Here is a 6,175-nt window from a genome sequence, read left to right as displayed (position 1 = left end):
GAGGCAGGGTTCAAATGTATAGTTGAAATTATATTGTATATAGTGTTTACAGATTGGCTTCTTTCATTTAGTTTTATGCATTTATGTTTCCTTTATCTTTTCATGGCTTGATAACTCATTTCCTTTTAACACTGGGTAATATTCCATTATCTGAAAGTACCAGAGTTTATTCAGTCACCTACTAAAGAATATTGTGGTTGTTTTACATTTTGGTAATTACGAATAATACTGCTATAAACAACTATATGCACGTTTTTGTGATGATATAAGCTTTCACCTCTTCTGGGTAAATAACAAGGAGAATAATTGTTGAATCATGTAATAAGAATATGTTTAGTTTTGTAAGAAACTGGCAAACTGTCATCCAAGTGACTACCATTTTGGATTCTCACCAGCAATGAATAAGAGTTCCTGTTGCTCCACATCCTTGCAAATATTTAGTGCTGTCAGTGTTCTGGATTCTGGCCATTCTAGTGACTCTGCACTGGTATCTGATTGTCATTTTAATTTCCATTTCCCTGATGACATACGAATTGGAAGATCTTTTCAAATGTTTATTTCCCATCCGTGTGTCTTTTTTGGTAAGGTGTAAGTGTTTGGACCATTTTTAAAGTGAGTTGTTGCGTTAGTCTGTTTTCACACTGCTTATAACGACATACCCCAGACTGGGTAATTTACAAAGAAAAAGAGGTTTAATAGACTCACAGTTCCACATGGCTGAGGAAGCCTCACAATTATGGTGGAAGGTGAAAGGCATGTCTTACATGATGGCAGATAAGAGAGAATTTGTGCAGGGAAACTGGCACTTATAAAACCATCAGATTTCATGAGACTTACTCACTACCATGAGAACAGCATGGGAAAGACTTGCCACCATGATGCAATTACCTCCCACCGAGTTCCTCCCATAACTTGTGGGAATTATGGGAGACAGAATTCAAGATGAGATTTCCATGAGGACACAGAGCCAAACCATATCATTCCACCCCTGGCCCCTCCCAAATCTCATGTCCTCACATTTCAAAACCAAACATGCCTTCCCATCAGTCCCCCAAAGTCTTAACTCATTTCAGCATTAATTCAAAAGTGCATATCCAAGGTCTCATCTGAGACAAGGGAAGTCCCTACCACCTATGAGCCTGTAAAATAAAAAGCAAGTTAGTTACTTCTCAGATGCAGTGAAGGTACAGGCAATGGGTAAATATACCCATTCCAAATGGGAGAAATTGGCCAAAACAAAGGGGCTGTAGGCCCCTTGCAAGTCCAAAACCCAGTGGGACAGTCACATCCTAAAGCTCCAAAAGGATCTCCTTTGACTCCATGTTTCACATCTAGGTCATGCTGATGCAAGAGGTGGATTCCCATGGTCTTGGGAAGCTCCACCTCTGTGGCTTTGCAGGATACATCCCCCCTCCTGACTGCTTTCCTGGGCTGGCACTGAGCATGTCTGCAGGTTTTCTGGGTGCATGGTGCAGGCTTTCAGTGGATCTACCATTCTGGTGTCTGAAGGATGGTGGCCCTTTTCTCACAGCTTTACTAGGCAGTGCCCCAGTGGGGACTCTGTGTAGAGGCTCCAATCCCACATTTCCCTTCTCCATTACCCTAGCAGAGGTTTTCTATAAAGGCCCTGCTCCTGCAACAAACTGCCTGGACATCCAGGCATTTCCATACATCCTCTGTAATCTAAGAGGAGGTTCCCGAACCTCAATTTTCTACTGCTATGCACCTGCAGGCTCAATACCATGTGGAAACTGCTAGGGCTTGGGGCTTGCACCCTCTGAAGCCATAGCCCAGGCTGTGCCTTGGCCCTTTTAGCCATGGCCAAAGTGACTGGGAAACAGGATACTAAGTCCCTAGGCCACACACAGCAGGGTACCCAGCCCAGAAAACTACTTTTTCCTCTTAGGCCTCCAGGCCTGGGATGGGAGGGGCTGCCACAAAGTCTGACATGCCCTGGAGAGAGTTTCTCTATTGTCTTGGTGATTAACATTTGGCTCCTCATTACTTATGCAAATTTATGCAGCAGGCTTGAATTTCTCCTCAGAAAATGGGTTTTTCTTTTCTATTGCATCATCAAGGTGCAAATTTTTTGAACTTTTGTGCTCTGTTTCCTTTTTAAATCTGAATCCTTTTAACAGCAACCAGGTCACATCTTGAATGCTTTGCTGCTTAAAAATTTCTTCTTCCAGGTACCCTAAATCATCTCCCTCAAGTTCAAAGTTCCACAAGTCTCTAGGGCAGGGGCAAAATGCCACCAGTCTCTTTGCTAAAACACAGCAAGAGTCACCTTTACTCCAGTTTTCAACAAGTTTCTCATTTCCATCTGAGACCACCTCAACCTGGACTTCATTCTCAATATCACTGTCAGCATTTTGGTCAAAGCCATTCAACAACTCTCTTGGAAGTTCCAAACTTTCCCACATTTTCCTTCCTTCTTCTGAACCCTCCAAACTCTTCCAATCCCTGCCTGTTACCCAGTTCCAAAGTTGCTTCAACAATTTTTGGTATCTTTATAGCATTGCCCTCTCAATACCAATTTACTGTATTAGTCTGTTTTCACATTGATGATAAATACATACCCAAGACTGGGTAATTTACAAAGCAAAAGAGGTTTAGTGGACTTACAGTTCCACATGGTTGGGTAGGCCTCACAATCGTGGTGGAAGGTGAAAGGCATGTTTTAGGTGGCAGCAGACAAGAGAAAATTTGTCTGGGGAAAATCCCATTTATAAAACCGTCAGATCTCATGAGACTTATTCACCATCAGGAGAACAGCATGGGAGAACTGCCCCCGTGATTCAGTTACCTCACACTAGATCCCTCGCATGAAACATGGAAATTATGGTAGCTACAATTCAATGTGAGATTTGGATGTGGACACAGTTAAACCATATCAGTTGTTCATCTTCTTATTGCTGCTTTTTAAGCGTTCGTTATATATTTTGGATAATAGCCTTGTAGCAAACATGGTTTTTGCAAATATTTTCTCTCAATCTTTAATTTTTCTATTCTCTTGGGTGTCTTTCACAGAACAGGCATTTTTAACCTTGACAAAGTCCAGTTTATAATTAATTCCTTCCCTTCCTCCTTCCTTCCTTCCTTCTCTCTCTCTCTCTCTCTCTCTCTCTCTCTCTCCCTCTCTCTCTTTTCCAGGTGTCACACTGTCGCCCAGGCAGGAGTGCTGTGGCATAATCATGGCTCACTGTAGCCTCAACCTCCTGTGCTCAAGCAGTCCTCTCCACCAGCCTCTCAAGTAGCTGGGACCACAGTCACATGTCACCATGCATGGCTATTTTTTGTGTGTTTGTTGTATTTTTTGTAGATACGGGGTCTTGTTATGTTGCCTAGGCAGGTCTTGAACTTCTGGGCTCAAATGATCCTCCCACCTTGACGTCTCACAGTATTAGGGTTACAGATGTGAGCCACTATGCCTGACCAATTTCTTTATTTCATCGTGTCTTTGGTGTTGTATCTAAAAAGTCATCGCCAAATTCAAGATTATCTACATTTTCTTTTATGTTACCATCTGGTTGTTAAATAATTTTTTATTTTACATTTAGGTCCGAGATTCATTTCGAGCTAACTTTTTCTGAAAGGTGTAAGGTCTATGTGTGAATTTAGTTTGTTTGTTTGTTTTGGCATATGGATGTCCAATTGTTCTAGCACCGTTTGTTGACAAGTCAAATCTCTACTCCATTGTGTTGCCTTTGTTCCTCTGTCAAAGATTAGTTCACTATATTTGTGTGGGCCTATTTCTGGGCACTATCTTTTGTTCCATTGATCTGTTTGTGTATTCTCTTCCCAACACTACACTGCCTTAATTACCATTGCTTTCTTGTTTTATTTTTTTTAATTGTTTCCTTTTTTCATCATCTTTTTACTCACTGTATGCATAAATTTTTTTATTTTGTATTTTATTGAGCACAATCATAACCACTGTATTGTTTTAAAGTACTTATTTTCTCACTTGCTATCAGGTTTATCTTTTGGTCTTTCTCTACTGACTGATTTTTCTTTGCATTGTGTTTTAAGTTTTATAATTTTTGCATATCTAGTAGTTTTTAAAAGGATGGATTATGTGGAGTTTTCTTGCTGTTATCATTCTTTGAAGTGTTTAACTTTGTTATGGAAGGCAGTTAATCTATTGACTCAGGAATTTGGTCTTGTTGAGGCATGATTTTAGGCTTTGTTACTTCATGCCTCCTGTAGTTGTTACCCTGTGGATTGATTAATTTCTCTGAGGTTTCTTTCTAATACCAAGTTATTCAACAAGTTCTGTCAGTGGGATGGCTGGAACTACAGTAACACCCAGAACTGTGAGTTCTGCATCATCCTTGATTAAATTAAGTTACCCCAATAGTTCCTTAAACCCTTCGGGCCACAGAGTCTTATCACGTGCATTTACAGCTTTTCATTTAGTCACAAACTCAAAGAAACCCCTCTTCAGCTCTCTGAAACTTTCATTTGCAGAGATTTTTCTGTTGTAGAAACCAGTGTAAATTCTAGCCACCGGCAGTCCACATCCTGGTCTCCAGTTCCTCTGTCTAATGAGAGCAATGCTTTTTGTTAGGGCTCAATGACTTTGTGTTGTGGTTTGTGAAGTGCACCCATTTAGAATATTGGAATGAATACTGAGTTTACCTCATTTGTTTTTCTTATATAAAAGATCAGATCCCTGAATTGTTCAATGCCTTAAAACGTTAGTTTATATCTATTTTCCTATTTTATAATGATTTCTGATAGTAGGCTAAGTCACATACATATAAGTCATGACAAAAACTCAGTATGTTCTCTTTTATTTAGTCGTTGAAGTACATACTATTTTTATGGAAGATTAAGACAGAGATTAAGAGAGAATTTATGTATAAAGGTAGGTTAGTGAAAAGGACAAATATCTGTCTGATTCCAAAGACCACAAAAGCCTAGCTTTTTATGACACTGATTTTATATTCTTTTTTGTCCACCGTAGTTATGACTCGAGAACTGTTTCTCATGTTTTAAAAAGATTCTGCTAAGAATGAAGTTGTTAATGTGTTCAGATTCAGCATAAAAGGGGCTACTTAAATAGTAGTGTGTTTTATGGTAATTATCTGCATTACTCTTATAAAAATATTTCTGGGAACCAAGAACTAAGTAAAAGTGCCCTATAAACATAGGCTTGTGTTTACTTGCTGTGTGCTTGGTATTGCTGTGGGACTATCCTTTAATTACAAGTTTAGCCTTGGCAGTCAAGATGAACAGGAAATCATGTTAAAACTCCAATCTGCCATTTCTCTTATTCTTCTGCCAGTCAGGGAGCTCCACTTGAGAAATAAATTGAAAATGCCTACATGCAGATACCTTGAAGGAATAATTGCTATAAATGCAAAATTTACAAAAAAGATGAGTGACGCCAAAGAGCTAAGAAAAAAATCAAGCAATTCATGTTATGGGATTTCAGAATTAAAATTAGATGACTTTTTAAAACACTAATTATGCTTTAGTCAAAACAGTACACAGATGGCAGTGGGAATTTGACAAATACCAAAAGTTAAATAATGATCAAAGGGTACATAGAACAAATTCACTTTTGAACATACAAAAAAGGTGATGATAACTTTTATAACTTTAAGTATACAAATATTTTATATCTGCACTTTACCATTTTTCAGTGAAAGCCTATATTAACTCATTTCCCCGAAGAATTAGATATATCTAACATGACAGTGAAAATGCTGATGCTATCTGTATTACAGATACTGATGCTATCTGTACTAGTCATTGAGTGTTACACTTGATTAGTTGAAATTCAGTTTATGAATAATGAGGCTGAAAGCATAAAATAGAAGCACTAATTTAATGTTATACATAATTCTATTATTAAAATAATAGGATCATTTTACACATAATCTTATATTCAAAATACTTACCTCTACAATGACCTTATGTGAATGTTACTTCAAAGCGGTCATATTTTAAATTGTGAGGCTCGTGTTACTGATCTGGTAATTTCCATCTATTTAGCAAAGCTCTCTGTGAATCACCACTGGAAGATTAAACAAACTGGGAGCAAATGAAAAATGAAGATGTTATATGTGACTCTAAATCATCCAATTTTGGCAGAGAGAAAAGTTGCATATTTGTGACATATAAGGAAGACTTAGAATGACTGAGGGGTGTGTGTGTGTGTGTGTGT

The sequence above is a fragment of the Mandrillus leucophaeus genome, unplaced genomic scaffold, assembly GCF_000951045.1.
Source record: "Mandrillus leucophaeus isolate KB7577 unplaced genomic scaffold, Mleu.le_1.0 Scaffold746, whole genome shotgun sequence".
NCBI classification, from domain to species: Eukaryota; Metazoa; Chordata; class Mammalia; order Primates; family Cercopithecidae; genus Mandrillus; species Mandrillus leucophaeus.
The sequence above is the reverse complement of the archived record's forward strand: the minus strand, read 5'-3'. Positions refer to the sequence as shown.